This window comes from Cavia porcellus, unplaced genomic scaffold (genome assembly GCF_034190915.1).
Source record: "Cavia porcellus strain 051 isolate PalLab524CR breed Dunkin Hartley unplaced genomic scaffold, mCavPor4.1 scaffold_25, whole genome shotgun sequence".
NCBI classification, from domain to species: Eukaryota; Metazoa; Chordata; class Mammalia; order Rodentia; family Caviidae; genus Cavia; species Cavia porcellus.
In genome coordinates this window covers 53,772,947-53,792,058 of record NW_026947508.1, presented here as the reverse complement: position 1 = coordinate 53,792,058, position 19,112 = coordinate 53,772,947, and the positions used below count along the sequence as shown (strand labels likewise).

The following is a 19,112-nucleotide window of genomic DNA, read 5'->3' as shown; positions in this document are numbered from 1 at the left end:
GTAAGCAGGCTTCTCTGTGCTTGTCACTGTCACATCATGCTCCTTACTGGTCAGTCTGCCTCCACACTGAGGGTCCCACCTCCATAGGCCAGAAGGCAAAGGAAGACAGAGAAGGCATCCCCCAGATTAGCATCCACAGACCCTCCCAAATGACACCTGGACTCACTCAAAGTTTGAATCTGATGGTTCTTACAGTTCAATCTTGAAGCAGAAAAATGTTAGAACGGGTACAAACAGCTGAGATCTTGATTCTAAATGCAAAGTTACTTCATTTTAATCCCTGATATACCTAATACAAAGTTACACCTTTAACAGGAAAATAGACACAAATTTAGTGATTTATTCTAAAAAGACCCCTTACTTTGAAACATGAATTTCTGACCATTTTCTTAATTCTGAATAATTAAAATATATATGTAATTTCTTCCCTCATCACTTTCCTCCCCAGGATGATACTGTTGATTTGCAAACATAATTGATCATGAGATGATTTTCTGGTCAGAACTAACTAGACCTCTGAAGCAATGACATTATCATTAGCATAAAGGTGAAAATGCAGTTTTTCTCAGAAAGCCATTCAAATTAAACCAAAAGAACCACCAACCTGAATGACTGCTGTCAGATGTCACCAAACACCAACAAGGTCTTAGGGCAGTGTCAGGTAAAACCACAAGATCCATTTTCTATGAGATCTTGCAAAATTCCCTCCTCAGAAACAATGTCAAACCAGTTGTTGGCTGAGGTTTTTGGCTATTTGTTTGTTTATCCATTTATGGGTTTCAGGGCCCAGGTGAAAGGCCTAAATGAGTTATTTAAAGACTAAACATTAACCTAATGAAGAACGTCCTCCATTCAAATTCCTGTCAAACTTATTATGGGCTACTATACAAGCATAAAGCCCACCAGTCTGTCTCCCCTACAGTTCAAATTCCATTTAAAGACCTCAACACTCTGGCTCCTGCCTGCCTCTCCAATCTGGCCTATCTCCCTCCTAACATCACCCCTATATGTTCCTACCCTTCAAAACTACCAACTCCCTTCAAATAAAGGTTTAATGCCTCGGGCCATATTGTTCCCTCATATTGTACAAAAATACAATCTACTCGTTCACAGAGAAATACAATACATATGAATCTTTAGCTTCACAAATAATGTGGGAAAGTACACCAATATAATAGTGTTATAATTTTATACTTAATACGTTAGTAAAAATTGAGATCTTGATAGTACTTTAGATAAAAAATACACATTTCATGGAAGAGTAACTCATACAATCTTTTTCAGAAGAACATGGTAATGTCTGTCAATGTTTAAAATCTATCACTCACTTTAACTCTATCACTTTAACGTCTAAGAATTTATGCTCTTGGTCTCCAAAAATGTATACAAAGATGTTCACTATGACATTCTTTTACATATGTAAGAGTGTGCCCACAAAACCTCTAGAAACAAATAAAATGTTATATTATGAAAGGACTTGCTAAAATGTGTCTAAATGAGAAAAAGCTTAAAAAAAAAAAAAGGATTGCTAATTATGTATCATTAACTAAAAAAAAAAAAAAGTACTTAGGTGAAATAGAATGACTTCATCTGTGTATGTTTTGTAAAGAGCTTCAGTGGTTGAAGTGCGGTCTCAGAAAGACAGCATCAGTATCATCAGACAATAGGTGAGAATGCTAATTCCCAAGCTCCAGCCCAGGACCAGCAGCTCTGGGGGAACCCTGGTGGATGATGAAGGTTGAGAACCACTGTATTATACAAAGCCCTAACCTGTAAGGCTTTAGAAAAAAATACACAAAAGTCTCTACTAAAGTGAGTCTCCTTGGGCTGCTGAATTTTCACAATAAGCAGCTTTAAGAAGAAAGATCCATGTGTTTAGTTGAACTATTTTTGTGTAGCTTCTATCTTCTTGTACTAAATTTTCCTTCCACAGGATCATTCAAACAGCCTTTTTACCTCTCAAATGTTTTTGACAGTGATTCTCATGAGCTGTTATGGAGGCTCTTTCCTCACTGCTATCTATGTTCACTTCCTGTAACTAACTTCCTCCATAGCATGGCATACACACACACACACACACACACACACACACACACACACAGAGAGAGAGAGAGAGACAGAGACAGAGACAGAGACAGAGACAGAGACAGAGAGATAGAGAAGGATTAAGGAGAATTTAACATATTTAATTAGAGTAACTTCAGCCACCCATGCTCCCACACAACACTATGGAGATGAGGTGTGCTGGGCCAGTATACAAGACAATCACACAGTAGACCTTCTCTATCCCTCTACTTTGCTGGAAGCCTGCTGGATCCAACAGTGGCCCCTCCAGCCCAATGCCACATAGGAACATCAAGAAGGATGACTTCAGGAGGGGGAAAGGTGGGGGGGTCTTCAAAAACTAGTGCCAAACGGTGGCTCTGAAATAATCCTCTTCACAAACAGCGCCCTTCTCTTAGGAGTTCACTTAGAAAGCAGTGTTCTCTGTATTTTATCAGTGTGTACATTCACATGAATCCAAATGTTTCTTAAACTTACTTATACTTTGAACTAGCCTTCATCCTGAATCAATAAATTTTCTTTGAACATTTATTCTATGGCAGGCAGTGATACTGGTGACTTTACATATGTCTTCACTAATACTGCCTACAACACTAGAGAGGTCTTCAATTTATTACATAAGAAGCTAAGGTTCTGAGCAGTTTGGTCACCTGCCTGAGGTCACAGAGCCAATGAACAGTAATAAAAGCTTTTAATCCTGTGTACTTTTATCTACGTCACAGGGCAATTTTTAAAAATCCCAACATAGTCTATTCTAACACACAATTCTACAATCCTAAAATCTGGTAAACTATAGAGTTTGATCTGTTGAAATCATTCTTGATTTTATAGACTGTTTTCATCTTAACCTTCATCCCCTCCATCCAATCAAAAACTAACTCCCTTTTTACTCTCTCCCCCATGGCCAGTTAGTGGAATTTAAACAACTCAGATCTCAGTATAGTTTGCAACAGATAATAACATACCAAAGCCTCAAATCTACACAGCCAAGGAACTGGTACTAACTTTAGCCTAAATGATCTCTATCTCTTATTCCCAATTCTCTCTAAACCTTCTCATATAAACATTTCTATATATTCATCTGCTATACAAACTCTATTTCACTGAACCATTCCTGTTAATAAGAACATCCTAAATAATTTCAGATGATTCAGAGACTACAGGAGCCCCCAAAGAAATTTCTTTGTCTGGGAAGGAAATAATCAGAATTTCTCTTCCCCCAAGAAACTTATTTCTCCCAAGCATACTATTTCCTCTTTCTTCCTTTCTCAATGAGTGACTCCACAATACCCAGAAGGATAGTCAGAAATCTAGAAGATGTTACTGATCCTATGGTCAAGTTATTCATAGCTGACCACTATTCTTCTGCTAGTCTTCAAATCTAGGGATATAACAAGCATATTGTTATGAGTCTCAGGCATACAGGTTGCCCTCATCTACTGAGTAGTTCCTTTATTGACAAGTATCCTATCTGAAGGTATCTTATGTTTCCTCCTAACATGCTTTCTGCACCATGCCTTCCAAGTCTAATAAAGTAAAGTTCCTGGTTGCTAGTAGTGACTGGGTACCTCAAAATCCCTTCTTCATACCCTCAAATAGTCTCTTTTCACATTTTCTTCAAAAAATCTGAAAACTTCTACTCCCAGCCAAAGTAGAAAAACAGGAAGCATCTTTATCTTGCCGGTGTACAAAAATAAAAAAAATATAGGAAATAAATGTTCTCAGAACAGTAAACATCAGACAACAAAATACAGTAATCCCAGAGAAAAGAGGGTTTGGGAGTGAAACTGCTCAAGCTGAATGCCTGGAAAATATGTGCAGATCATGGCACAGAATGGGAGACACAGGCCAACCCTAGCAGTCTCCCTGCATGAAGGACACAATGCGGAGACTCTATGGAACAACAGAAAGGCTTAGAATCCAGGGCATAGTACGAGACAAAGCCAAGCTGCACAAAGGGAGAATTCCAAAGAACTGCTAACAGTGCTCCTCAGGTGTTCAGGAGAGTGCCAGCCACTGTATCCACGTGAAGAAACTGAGGCAGAGGTCCAGAAAGCATGAGAATGACATCAGTGCACTTCAAATGGAGGTACAAACAGTCCTCTTCACACCATCCAGAGCAGAAAACTTCACAGCTTATAGGGTTCTAGGTATAGTACAGAAGGGTTTAACATCAATAACAAGATGTAGCCCTGAATTAACACTACTCTAGGACTACCTAACAAGGCTTAAAGCAAAAGCCAAAAGAAAAATACCAAAGATAGGAAAAAGATTTTTAAAATGGAAGAGAGCATCAGCAAGCTATGGGACAACTATAAGAGGCCTAATGGATATAAAATGGGAGCCCCCTGAAAAAGAGGACAAAGCAGAAGTCCAAAAAATTGGAAGACTTAACAGCCAAAAATAATCCAATTAGATAAAAACTATAAGCCTATATATTCAAAAGTCTCAGTGAAGTTTCAAAATGAGAAGAAAGCAAGCAGATAATTCTAAAGAAATGACAGCCAAAAACAGCAAATCTTGGGAGAAAGATGCACATTCAGACACATGACCCTCAAGGCTTCACAAAGGCCTCGTACATATTCATCCCAAAAAGGACTTCTCCTAAACATATAGTCAAGCTGTCAAAAATAAAAAAAAAAGAAAAGAAAAACTCTAAAGTAGCAGAAAAAGGAGACTTTATCAAATACAAAAGAAACTCTACCACAGAACCAGTAGAATTCTTAGCAAAAACACTCCAGGTTGGGAGAGAGTGGAATGATATTATGGTTTAGATCTTGAACATTGCCCAAAAGGCCCATACGTCCAGAGGTAGGACTTCTGGAGTCACTAGATCATGGGAGTGCTATACAAAGCTAACTGGGCTGTTGGAGTTGGGGCTGTCGGTTGGTGCATAACTGGAAGGAGGTTTGTATATAATGGGAGGTATGTAACTAGAGGAATAGCCTGAAAAGGGTTTGTCTATGCTCCTTCCTTCACTCTCTGCTTCTTGGAATCCATGGAATGAGCAACTATCCTCATAACATTGTATAATCATATAATTCAAAAGGATATAGTAATTGGAAATACAGCAAATACCAGATCACCTAAATAATCCATATTAGTAGATCTAAAGTAGGAAATACACACAAAAAAAACTCATTGAACTTGAGCTACATTTAGACCAAATACATATATATAATGCTCTGTCCAACTGCAGTTAGTAATGAAACTTTCTGAAATGACAGAAACTCAACTGAAAAAAATAAATGGAAATGGCTCTAGAAAATATAATCTTTAAGGTGCAAAAAGAAATGAAGACCAAAATGAAACATTAAAGCAGACACAATTTAAAAAAAAAAAAAAAAAGCGGAGCTCAACAAAATGATTCAAACCATGAATGTCCAACATAGGAGAGAAATAGAAATCTTAAGACAAATCCAAACAGAAATCTAGGAGATTAAAAACTCCACTGAAAGTATATGCAACTTGGTGAATTAAGTTAAGGGTAAAATATCAAATCTAGAAGACAGGATTTCAGCTACTCACCATGAAAAGATATCTGAAAACCAGTAAGATACCATGAAAAAATCAATCTAACAGCTACAAGATGAAGCAAAATGAGTCACATCAGGTTAACTAGAAACAGTGAGAAAATGAGACAGTGCAAAAAACATTAAAAAAAAAAAACCTCTTCACAGAAATAATGAGAGAAAACTTTCCAAACATGGATAAAGAATACAAATACATTAACCACACACAAATCCAGAGAGCCATGACCAAAATAACCAAGGCATATCATAACCAAGATTCTAGAAATTCAGCATAAGAACAGAATCTTAATGACTAGAGAAAAATATACCTATAAGGGAAAGGCCACGAGCATCACAGTAGACTTCTAAACACAAACCCTCAAATCAAGAAAAGTTTGGAAAGAGGCATTTCAAGCCCTGAAAGAAAATACTCACCAACCCAGATTGATATCTGCAAAACTATCATTCAAAATCAATGAAGAAATAAGATACTTGCATAAAAACAACAACTGAAGAAACTGATGATCCCAAACCAACTCTTCAGAATGTTCTGAAGGTTTTATCAGAAAGACAAAATGAAGACCACAAGCGTGAGAACACCAAGAGAAAGAAACCCACCAGGTAAGACAAGCAGTTAAAAAGGAGGGAAAAACAAGGAGCCAGCAAGAGGAAATAACATGAAAAAGATAAGGCAATATATATCAGTTATATATAAGCATCAATATAAAGGCTCTCAACTCATCAATCAAAAGAAACAGACTGAGAGAATATATCAAGAAGCAAGATCCAACAAACTGCTGCATTCAAGAAATACATTTAACTCAAAAATAAATTCGTAGGCTAAAAATCAAAGGATGAAAAACAATACTCCATGCCACAGCAAACCAGAAAAAAGTAGGGGTAGCTATTCTATTTGCAGACAATGGGAACTTCAAGCCAAGACTGATCAAAAGAGACAAAGAAAGTCACTACATAATTGTTAAGGAAAATTCCATATATGCACCAAATACCAATATGCCTAACTACATAAAACAAATAATAACCTAAATGAAAAATAAAATAATCATTAATACATTTGTAATGGGGAACCTTACTACCCCACTCTCACAATTAAATAGATCAACTAGATTGGAAATCAACAACAACAACAAAATACCAGAATTAAACCAAAACTGTAAACAAATGGACTCAGTGGATGTTTATAGTGTTCCAGCCTATTACATCAGGATACACATTCTTCTCAGCTACACATGGTATATTTTCCAAAACAGACCATATATAAGCCCATAAAACATGCGTAAGTAAATGCAGAGGAACTGAAATCAACCAATATATATTATATGAATATACTGCAATGAAATCAGAAATCAACAGCAAAAGAAACTACAAGAACTACATATACATATAAAATTAAACAACATCCTCCTGAACAACCAATTGGCGCTGAGAAAATTAAGAAGAAATTAAACACTATCTACATTAAACAGTAATACCAATAAAACATACCAGAATTTACGGGACACAATGAAAGTACTCCAAAGAGGGAAATTAATAGCAATAAGAAAACAGAACAACCTCAAATAAACAACCTAATGTCAAATCTCAAACTTCCAGAAAAAGAACAAACTAAACTCAAATCTCCTAGTAGAATGGAAACTATAAAGAGTCTTGGTTGGGTTTTCTCTCAATGCTGGGACAAAATACCTGATAACCAAAATTAGAGAAAGAGAGGTTTATTTAGCTCACAGGTTGGGGAAGTTTCAGTCTATTCTCGGCTGGCTCTAAGGCAGAGCAGCATGGCAAGTGGCAACACTTCAAGATGGCAGAAGAGGCAAAGTAACAAGAGCACTTACACTGTACATGGGCCACACCTTCTCCAGAGTGGGTGTAGGCATTCACAAAACCCCATTGCCTCCTCTTGCACAGGCTGAGGATATTTACAAAGTAAGGATCCTGACTCCCTGCTGAGTCTCTCAATTAAATTTCTAAACTATTCGAATTGATACAATGTGTTAACCATAACAAAAGAGCACAAAATAATGCAACTGAGGCAATGAAACCAATACAAAGAATCTATGAATTTACCAAATGGTTCTTTACAAGATTAAATAAAATTTTCATACCTCACCACTCAACCTTATCAAAAGGAGTTGTAAAAAAAAAAGACTCAAATTCAAGCAATAAGTAATGAAAAGGGAGAGATCACGATAGATCCTGCAGTAATACAGATCATCAACACCTACTTAAAGCATGTGAATTCTAATCAGATAGAAAACACAGAAGAAATGCACAGATTCCTTGACACATATGTATTGTCAAACTGAATCAAAAAATAAAAATTCTAAATAACCTAGTATCACTGAAATTGCAAATGTAATTAAAATTTTACCAACAAAGACCAGGTCCTGATGCACTCAGTGCTGAATTCTCCAAGAAATTTATAGAACTGATACCACTAATGCTGAAAATTTTTAATGAAATTCAAAGGCAAGCAAGCATTACCCTCATACCAAAACCAGAGAAGGACCAAACCAAAAAGGGAGAACTACAGACCAATCTCCGCAATGAAAACAGATGCAAAAATCCTCAATAACATATTAGCAAACAGAATGCAGAAAATCATCAAGAAGATTATATACTATGACTAAGTAAGATTCATCCCAAGGATTCAGAGATGGTTCAACATACCCAATCAATAAATGTAATGCATCATATTAACTAAGCCAAGGACAAAAATGACATGGTTATCTATAAAGATGCAGAAAAAGCATTTAACAAGTTAATCATGGTTAAAAAAAAAAAAACCCTACATGAAATTGGAATAGCTGGTCATGTGCCTGAATGTTCATACTTCTCCCAAGATTTTCTGTTTGTTGTAATATGTTCACATGATCATCATCAAAAGAAATAATACAGTAAGGTCTAAGGATGCCCATACAAAGGTTTCATATGGTTATGACAAATGATTGTTATTAACCTCATGGTGTATTCATGCTTCCAGATGTACAGATCTTCAAAAATGTAAAACAGGGATTATGTTGACAGTTTTGTTTCAGATTCAACCTCTGTCTATAACAAATGCTTATGAGATGTATATCCCACTAAATGAAATCAAGTTAGATAAAAGCTTTTTATGTATTAGATAGGGATGACTAAAAGGAGCTATTTTATGTCAAAATGCAAATTCAAGTGTGTTACAAAATGCCATCATGATTGTCATGCTATAATGTTGTATACAATTTTGACTTCTAATTTTCTGTGTAAACTATGCAATTATTTCTTAACATTCTACAGGTACTCATGTTAAAATATTCATGGTTAATAGGAATAACAGTTCAATTTAATAAGATGATTTATATTTAGATAAGAATAATATCAAGTTTACTGCCTCTACTATGCTGTACTGTTTTCTTCTGGTGTTCAACAACTGAGGTTTAGAGACCAAAACTTAAGAGAGATAGATGGGCTAAGAGGATAAACAATTTTTTGAGCCTAGCACTCCAAAGTCAGTAAAGACCCAGGACATTAGTGAACCTCTGATGTAACATTCAATACTCAGTCAGACCCTAATCTTCTAATCAAGGAGACTGTGAGACCACAGAGGAACATGATCATTAGTGTGTGATGTGCCTAAAGGAAAATCACCAGGAGAAAAAATCTTTCAAGCTTTCGTAGAAAGCAACTTGGTCAAGCAATGGCCATGACTCATCCAGAGAGCTGACACTGACAGTAAGGCTATAAGGTGCTATGCATGGTTCCTGAAGAAACTTAACTAACCTTGATAAATAACAAAAAACTCATTATAATACAGGTCTCATCTTAACTTGTAATACAGGTCTCACCTTAACTTGGTCTTGAATATCCTGCAGAAAAGTACAACTTGAACAGTATAACACATTCCCTAGTGGTATGTTAACTATAAAGGAAGCTCAACTCACTAACACTTTGTGACAATTGTTGGCTACACTGGTAACTGTCTATTGTTACACATTAATGAACTGTAAAGGGTTTAAATTGCTGGAGGTCTCCTAACAGCTCTGCTAGCTTCAACAGACCATCCATCCTGTGTAACAACAGAACAAAAGAGAGGGATATGTTGGGAGCCACTGCAGCTAGAAATTAACCACAGGAGTAGGGCTACAGCATGGCCATCCCAAGAACAAAGAGTGCTAGGGAAAAGCTAGGTGAAAAAGCTGCTTCAGCAAAGAAAACACTTAGCCACAAGACAATCTGAACAGTGGGTTGCTGGGACAACAGGGTTTCACATGACATTAAGTTGCTAAAATGTATAAACAAATGCCTCTGCAGTGAGGGGCCAGATCCTTTCCTTCTATCAAGAGGGTAAGGGCTCCACCTGACCCCAGCTTTCATCTCTTCTTTATTTTTCTCATCCTCCCACCATCCTTCCACCCAGGCAACAAGTCATAACAATTAGGGGAACCACACCCTTCACAACAGCATCCCAAAAACTGAAATATTTAGGAATAGATCTAATAAAAGAAATAAAAATCAAGACATTGAAAATTACAGTGCTCTGAAAAAAGGAGACTGAAAAAGATATCAGAAAATGGAAACACATCCCTTACTCATGCATAGGAAGAATGAACATTGTGAAAATGGCCATAGTCCCAAAACTGTTATACAGATTTAAAACAATCCCAAACAAAATACCATTAACCTATCTCACAGAACAAGAGAAAACATTCCTAAAATTCATTTGGAACCTGAAGAGACCTAGAACAACAAAAACAATTCTCAGCAACAAATGCAATGCAGGGGGCATTATAATTCCTGATCTGAAATTATACTACAAAGTTATTATGATAAAATGGGCATGGTATTCACAAAAAATAAACTTAAGGATCAGTAAAACAGATTAGATGATGCAGACAAAACTCCAAACACAGTCACTTTATCTTTGACAGAAGGGCCAAACATGTTTACTAGAACAAAGATAGCTTCTTTAATAAATGGTACAAGAGGGCTAGGGATTTCAGTGGTATAAGTCCCTGCCTGGCAAGTACAAGGTCGTAAATTCAATCCCCAGTACAAAAAAAAAAAAAAGGAATTGGAAAAAACTGGCTTTCCACATGCTAAAGGCTAAAAGTACAGTCATGTCTATCACCATGCACTAAACTAAAATCAAAATGGATCAAAACTAAATATTAAAACAGAAACAGTAAATCTGCTAGAAGAGAAAATAGGTAGAAATCTCGAGGATACAGGAGTAGGCCAAGAGTTCATGAACAAAAACCAAATTAACAACTGAGCTCTCACCTTATTAAAAAGCTTTTGTACAGCAAAAGAAATAACAAAAAGTGAAAAAGACAACCTACAGTGTAGAAGACTACCTGAGCTCCTCTCCTTGAATGCAGAACAATTGTTGGAACATTAGTTAAATCAAGTCTTATTTCCATATACAAATATGTATAGAGCAGTCTATGCTATTGCCTTCTTTCAACTGGCTCTAAGTGATGCAAGTAAGGTTAGCCAAGGAACTGATACATAATCCTAGAGGGCAACCGACAGTTTCCTATTTTCTCACATAGTGTGCTCTCTGTAAATGACTGAATGCAGTGGGATGACAGAGCCAGCCAGCTCCAGAAATATCAGCTGGGTACCAACCTCCAACTAAGAGGATATGACTCCCCAGGGCACAAAAGTTTATGTATCAGAAAATGAAACAACAGCCTCTTAAAACAATTCTGACACTACCTTAATTATGTAGATTCATCCTATATATCTTTCTTCCTGCATATTGCAAAGATGCCTTACTGCCCACCTGGCTAGCCAGTTCAAGTTATTCACATAGTTCCCACCATCCTCACTGTCACTTGAACCACTTGAACCACTCCCTTCTTTATGAGATAATAAATTCTAGGAGAGGCTTTGGATCAAGGCCTTTATCCATATATCCTCACTTAGATTGGGTTTAGGACCCCTACCCTTAACTTTGAATATGTCTTGGTGTCTTAACTCACACTGTGGGTTGCACTGGAGATGATAGATTGGAATTAATTTGCTGAGATTCCAATAACATTTCAATGGAATTACAAATATAACTTTCTGGATTGTGAGGGAGATCATAATACTTGGATTATAATATTCAATATTTGGATTACAATATCACAGAGTGGGAAAATATTTTAGGAAGTGTCCCTCAAAGAAAGAACTTCTATCTAGAACATATAAAGAACTGGAAAAAACCAGACTCCCCCAAATTAAAAGGCCCAATCCAAAAGTGGGCATATGAGATCAATACACAATCCTCAGACTAAGAAATACAAACAGTAAATAAATATATGAAAAAATGTTCAAGAAATGCAAATTAAAACAATGCTGAGACTTGATCTTACTCCAGAAAGAATGGCTATTATCAAAAAATCAAGAAATAACAAATGCTGGAAGGCTGTGGGGAAAAAGAAACACTTTTCCAGAGTTGGTGGGAATGCAGAGTGGTACAAACACTATGAAAATCAGTATGAAGTTTCCTCAAAAAAAAAAAAAAAAAAAAAAAAAACTAGGATTAGAAGTCCCATTCCACCCAGCTACACCCTCTGTGGGTATCTTCCCAGAAGAATTAAAAACATCATGCCACAGCAATGTATGTGCACTAATGTTTATAGCAGCACAATTTTTAATCGCTAAATATTGGTACCAACCCAAATGTCCATCAACCAAGTAATGGATAAAAACTATGTAGTTCTTTTTATGTGGAACACCACTCAGTCATAAAGAAAGATAAACCATAAATGGATATAATTAGAGATGATTGAAATAAGTGAAATAAGTCAGACTCGTGTAGACATCATATTGTCTGCCGGGTGTGATGGTGAACACTTGTAATTCCAGCCTTGGGAGGCTGAGACAGGAGGATCCCTTGAGTTCAAAGCCAGATCATATCGTTTCCCTGGTGTAAGAAACTGAAAGAGTAAATAAGGGTCAAATATAGAATAGATACTGTGAAATGGGAGGAAATTGTTCAAAAGGGAAGCAGAACTAGGTAGGGTGGAAGAAAAGAAAAGGAATAAAACAAATGTAACTTAGTGATACTACTAGCTTCTCTTAGTTCACTAAAAAGAAAGATTCATACCAATATCATTTGGGGAATTTTTCATGTCCAAATCTTGTACTCCGAGTAGTTACATTGAAGAAAACAATATGTAATGTATTGACAATTAGTATCCCATTATTTTGTTATGAAATTTCATTTTTTCCATAGTAGTACCCAATTGCAAACTCCAGTTTAATGCAATCCCTTTGAAATTACAATAGCATTTTGCAGAGAAAAAAACCCTAAAATTCATACGAAACTACAGAAGACTACAGTAACCAAAACTATCATTAGAATAAAAAATAACTGGAGGTATCACACTTTCTGATTTCTAATTATATCACAAAGCCATAGTAATTAAAGCATGGCACTGGCACAAAAATAGACATGAATCAATAGAATCCAGATATAAACCACACAAACATAGTCAACTAATCTTCAACAAAGTAACCAACAGTTTACTATAGGAAAGATATTGAGAAGGGGAATACCTGAGTTCAAACTAACTTCTATTCTCAGATTTTTGAGGAATCTCTATATTGATTTCCATAGTGGTGTACTAGTTCATATTCCCACCAACAGTTTAGAAGGATTCCTTTTTCCCCACAGCCTCACCAGCATGTTATTTGATTTTTTGATGTCATTTTTTTTGCAATAAGATAAAATCTAGATAGCCATGTTAGCAACACAATTCATAATAGCTAAATCTTGGAAGCACCCTGTATGTTCATCAACAGATGAATGGACAAAGAAAATGGAGTACTAACTGCTACAAACAACAGCAAGAGTGAGTGATATATAGGTTCCAATTGATGCACCTTGGAACCATTACATTAAGTAAAACAAATCAGACACGCAACTTTAAATACTTCATGGTTTCTCTAATATGAGAAACCCAAAGTATACATAAATTAAAGAACAAAATAAAAGATAATAAGAAACAGGAAGATAAGTCTTTTTACAAATGGGAAGGGAACTGTTATGATTTGTGTCTAATGTTCCCCCCAAAGCCTCATGCAGTCATGGAGATGGCTGAATCTAGAGTTTATGATTTGATTCATTGTCTAGGATTGTGAGTGTGACTGCTACACCTGGCCTAGAAGTAGGTAGCCTACATACAATGTAAGAGAGGACAGAGGCTTGCTCTCTCACTCCTCCCATTTGCTGTTGTTGCTTCTGCTGCTGTCCACTGCCATGAACAGTTGCCCCTAAAACACACTGCCTTGGAACCAGCTGATTATGGACTGAAACCTCCACAAACTGTAAGCTAAAAAGCCCTTCTAACCCTAATTTTAGACATCAAGTATTTCACCTCAGCAACAAGAGAAAAGTAACCAAAACAGATTTGTGTCTAGATGTCCCTGCAAAGCCTCATGCAGCCATGGAGGAAGTTAAATCTAGTCTGTGATTGGTTCATTGGCTAGGACTGGGATTATGGTTATGGGTGCAACACCCACCCTTGGTCAGGTATGCCCTTCATACAATACAAGGAACAGAAAAAGTCTTTTTTCCCACTTTTCCCTTTTGCTTTTGTTGCTTTTACTGTTTTTCTGTCATCATGAACTTTTGCCCTCTGCCATAAGCCACCCTGCTGCTTTGGACCCAGATTATGGACTGAAATCTCCACAAACTATGAGCTAAATAAACCTTTCTTTCCCTAATTTTGGACTCGGATATTTTGTCTTACCAACAAAAGAAAAATAAACAAGACAGGGCCCAAGTGATGAAAGAAGGGGGATGGATAGAAAGGCAAGAAGTAAAAGGAATTAAGATGTGTCATGTATGTGTACCAATTCCCTATAATTAATGTAATAATTATGCACTGCAAACATGTATTGTACTAATAATTTTCTTTAATTCACAAAAAAGGAAAGGATAGGCTCTTCAGAAAATGGTGGTGGGAAAACTGGACATGTACATTGAAAGAATGAGGGTGGTCCCTTATACTATACACAAAAATAAACTCAATCTAAAACTGTAAATATCCTAGAACAAAACATATGCAACACTGGTCTTAGCAATTATTTTAAAAATAAAACACTAAAAGAAACTGAAGCAAAATTTTAAAAGTTTCTACAGCATAGCTAACAACAAAATGAAAAGACAGCCTATGGGATGTGAGAAAACATTCACAGACCACATATCCAACAAGGGGTTAAACCCAAAATATACAAGAAACTCACAACCTCATTAACAACAACAATTAAATAATTGGACAAAGGACCTGAATATATATTTTCTCAAAGACATATCAAATACTCAATAGATGAAAAGGTACTTACCATCACTAATTATCTGAAAAGTGCAGAAAGAAGGAAAAAGTTTGTATGTATGTGTGTGTGTGTGTATATATATATATATATAGATAGATAGACAGATACAAGATTTTATATATATATATATATATATAATATGCAAGTTTAAATACTCCATGGTTTCTCTTATATGAGACTTATAGTGTAGTATGTTATCTATCTTATATAAGATAGATACCACTAATCTGGGAGTTCAGAAATAACAATAATTTGTACTTTCACTGTTGGTTTGATCATTTTTTCATAACTGTATCTTGTAATCTGAACAACTATTTTGAAGATAATATGGACTATATTAACCTGTGTTAATCTATTATTTTGTTGTAAAAGTCTGTATCATCTTTTCTACTTTTTGTTTGTAAAATTTAAAAAAAAAACAATGAGATATTACCCCACTTTTTTCAGGATGCTGTTACCAAACTTCAAAAGATTAATAATCATTGGCAAGGAGAAAAAGAGAACTCTGTTACACTCTGTTAGGAAATTAATTCATACAGCCATGAAGAGCATGAAAATAGCATGAAGATTCCTCAAAAAACTAAAAGAATTACTATTTATCTAGGAATCTTCTGAGTATATATCCAAAAGAAAAATAATTCCAATCATAATACCTGCATTCCTATGTTTACTGCAGCATTATGCACAATAGCCAGAACATGAAAATCAATTTAATGTTCACAGATGAAGAAAATGTGTTGCACACGTACAATAAAAGATTATGTAGTGTTTGAAAAGGAAGCCCTATGTACAATAACATGAATGAACCTGGAGGATACTATGCTAAGTAACAAGTCAAATCCTGAAACACCAATATCAGTCTTCCACACCTGCGAACTCAAGCACAAATACACATATTAAAAACACTGTATCTGTACTAAACATACAGAATGACAGCTATTTACGGGCATTTACACTGTGTTAGGTATTTCCTTCTTCCAGCTTTGCAGCTGGAAAGCATCACCAGCCCAGCGCCCCGCACTGCACTGAGAAGAGTGCGCTTCCGGGTCAGCGCAGACCCTGTGCTCTAGGGCCAAAGATAGCTTTAAAATACACGGGCTTGGGAGGAAAAGAGCCAAGGGCTGGGAAAGGGGCCACTGTGCGCCGCGCGGACGCTTAGGTAGAAGGCTGGTGGGTAAAGCTCTAGACCCCCGGCCTCCCGCCCCGCCCCGCGCTCGCCTCGGGGCCAGGGCGCGGCGGGCCGGAAGACCCGGTCACAGACCCGGGGCGGGCGGAGCGCGGGGGGGGGGGCTTGCCCCAGGTGGCGCACGCTTCCCTGCAGGGATCGAGGGGCTCCCAGAGACTGGACGCACCCCTAGGCAAGCAGCGCGACACGGAATCTACTCAGACGCGTGCTGCCGAGCTGGCCGCAAACGCGCCTCAGGACTGTCACTTACGTCCCCTCAGAAAAGGCGCGTCGGGTGTGCGCTGCCTCGCACAGGCAGGAATGTAACGCACGTCCTGATTGGCCGTTCCAACAGCTCCCGGGATTGGCCCATACCCAACCAGACCTTGCCCAGACATGTTCAGGCTCCTCCCCTGTCCTAGCCCAATTTAAAGGGCTGAGGGGGGCGGGGGGGGGAGGTTAAGGGTTGTTCCAACCTGGAGTGTCCTCTCTGCACGTGACTCGCGGAGCTCTGGCAGGCAGGGTGTGCCACCCAAGATGGGTGTGTGTGCCTGACCCATTTTCTGTCCTTAGACTTTTCCACTGGTCACGGAGCTGGAGGATCGCTACAGGCTGTCAGTGATAACAAACCCGCGCTGAAGGCTCACAAGCCTAAGAGCTAGCTTTGTGCCGCATCTTGCTGCTGAGGACTTGCAGGACTCTGAAGTTGTGTAAATCTGCAGGATAGGTCCCTGCATATGGGCGATGTGGGGTCTGGTGGGGGCGGCCCTCAGTCCCTTCACCTTTCCAACCAGCTACCTGCTACTTATCCCTGTTCTGCAGGTCAGGATGGGGTTGGGGGCGCTTTCGTCTGTTTCCAGGGCACAGCTAATGGCAGTTAGAGAGAAAAGTCCAACCTGAGCTCTTTCCGTTAAAAAGGCAAGTACCCAGGCAGAGAGAACTAGAGATTTAGAAGGTATCTTGGTGGTCTTAAGTCCAAAAGCCTTGTAACCCAAGAAGGGAAACAGGCAATTTTCCACAAACACATGGGTTGTGACAGGTAAAAGAGCAACTTTCTGCGAACACATGGGTTGTGACAGGTAAGACTTGGCAGTAGGAACAATGAGTTTATCGTACTGGACTTACATGCTGGATATGTTAAGATTTTCTGCTGTTTGGGGGACAAAATGCAAATGCAATGCTTTTGGGGCAAAAGGTGACTCAGGTAGGAGGGCTAATGATGGGCAGAGAAGCAAAGGGCACAAGATCTGCTCACTGTCTTTGCACATGTCTGACAGAAATCATGATCTGCAGTCATGTTCTTTCTTTGACACCACAATATTTCACCTTTTCATTTCTAACAACGATCTAAAGAACTAGCTGCAGGTTTTGCAATCTGTTACTTAACACAGTGAGTATCAAACATACAACAGAGATAGTGACATCAAGGCCTGGACCGTTTCAGAGCATTATAAATAGCAAATGTGATAAAAGATGCAAAAAGGCTTTGCTAAGTGCTGATTACATACAAGATGTTGCTCTCGTGTCTTCCAACCGTACCCTGGAAATGGAATGTGCTGGCCACCTTGTGAACTGTGGCAGTGGTGTTTAACCTTGGCTAAATGTGAATTAGTGTGCATTTGCTGTCTGGCCTCTATGGTTCACTTTGTTTCTAGACTCTTATATGTGTTTGTGTTTTTGGTTTCTTCTTCATCAATGGGCCTAGTAGCTTAAGCTCCAGTAGTTCTTTTGGAGAATGTAAAGACTTCAGTATTAAAAACTACACGTGACAAAGCTATAAGGTAAGAGGACATGAGTTCCTAACACCATGCACACCAGACCAGACCAATACCCAGTTGGCCATTTCCAGACTTCCCCATCAAAGAAAGAAACTGTCCTTTCATCCTATGTTTTCTGTCTCATGAAACCAAGCCATAACTGAATTATATTCCTCAGTTCTTGGAACTTGTATAGCAACCATATAAAGTAAGAAGAGATATGCAGAAATAGGTCCAGTATAAATGAAACAGCCAAGTTGCCTGAGTGAAATTCTCAATTGGGCCTGAGATCAGTTCTCAATCCATAAAAGACTAGATAATAGTTAATGTAAACTTTTGTAAAAGTAGCCATAGAAAATACAAATGAGTAAATATGACTGTTTCATTTAATCCACAAAAATAAGCATTGGACCCTCAGTTTATCAGCCTCTGATTTATTCTGTCCTGGTCCTCCATATTAAAAGTACACTGGAAACATTGCAGAAGTGAAAGATTGTGACAAGAGGCACATTCAAACTAATAGCCAACATCAAGGCAAGTGACAGTGCAATTTGAAGAAAAACTCCTAATCTGATTGCCATAGATCTGGGCTATGAGGTCATATTTGTCATTGCTGAAGTTTGAATGTGCCCCTGGCCCTCTGCAAAATGCAACTTTTGGAAACATAATCCCTGATGCCACAGTTATAGGAGATGGTTCGCCCTGAAGGGCTGTGAGGGCTTGAGTTAATTGGTCCCACAAATGGGTTAATGATGGAATCTCAGGAGTGGGTTTGTTGTAACAGTACAAATGCTGTACATTGCCTTCTCCTGGACTCTTCTTTTCTACTATGAGTTTATGCAGCAAAAAGCAGCTACCAGGCACACTTTCATTGACACTGAACTTCATTGCCTTCAGAACAATGAGAAATAAAGCTCTTTTCTTTGTAAGTTCCCCAGGCTCTGTTGTTGTGTTGTAGCCACACAAATGGCTTAAACCACAGAACCCAGATCACTATCTCAGCTACTTCTCCCCAGGATCTCAGTCTCTCTTTCTCTCTCTCTCCCTCACTCCTATAGCAAATAACAATGTAAATGTTATCTATAGTTCCCTGATTTCCACTATAGAAAAGCTGATATAGGTGATCCCATTTTGAAAAGCTATAAATATTATCCAACCATGTGTACATTGTTTCATGTCAGGCTGGGCCTTATATCCTCTGGTTCTCTGTGTTTTCCCTTATTGTAGGACATAGCAAATCTGGGAACTATTAGTGCAGCTATCTGTTTCCTTTCCTCCTCTCTCCCA

General features: G+C 37.9%; 1 protein-coding gene across 7 annotated transcripts in view; it reads right to left on the bottom strand.

The window, feature by feature from the left end:
* Fggy (FGGY carbohydrate kinase domain containing) overlaps positions 1-16,453 on the bottom strand; it is a 511,054-nt gene extending 494,601 nt beyond the window's left edge. For 3 of the 7 annotated variants that reach the window (XM_003464041.5, XM_063236603.1, XM_063236602.1), the window contains exon 1: positions 16,256-16,405. The gene's annotated coding sequence lies outside the window, so the exon portion shown is untranslated. Of the gene's footprint in view, positions 1-16,255 lie in introns of all 7 variants that reach the window. The other 4 variants (XM_063236600.1, XM_013146222.3, XM_013146225.3 and 1 more) reach the window with 4 other exon arrangements.
* Positions 16,454-19,112: the final 2,659 nt, after the last annotated feature.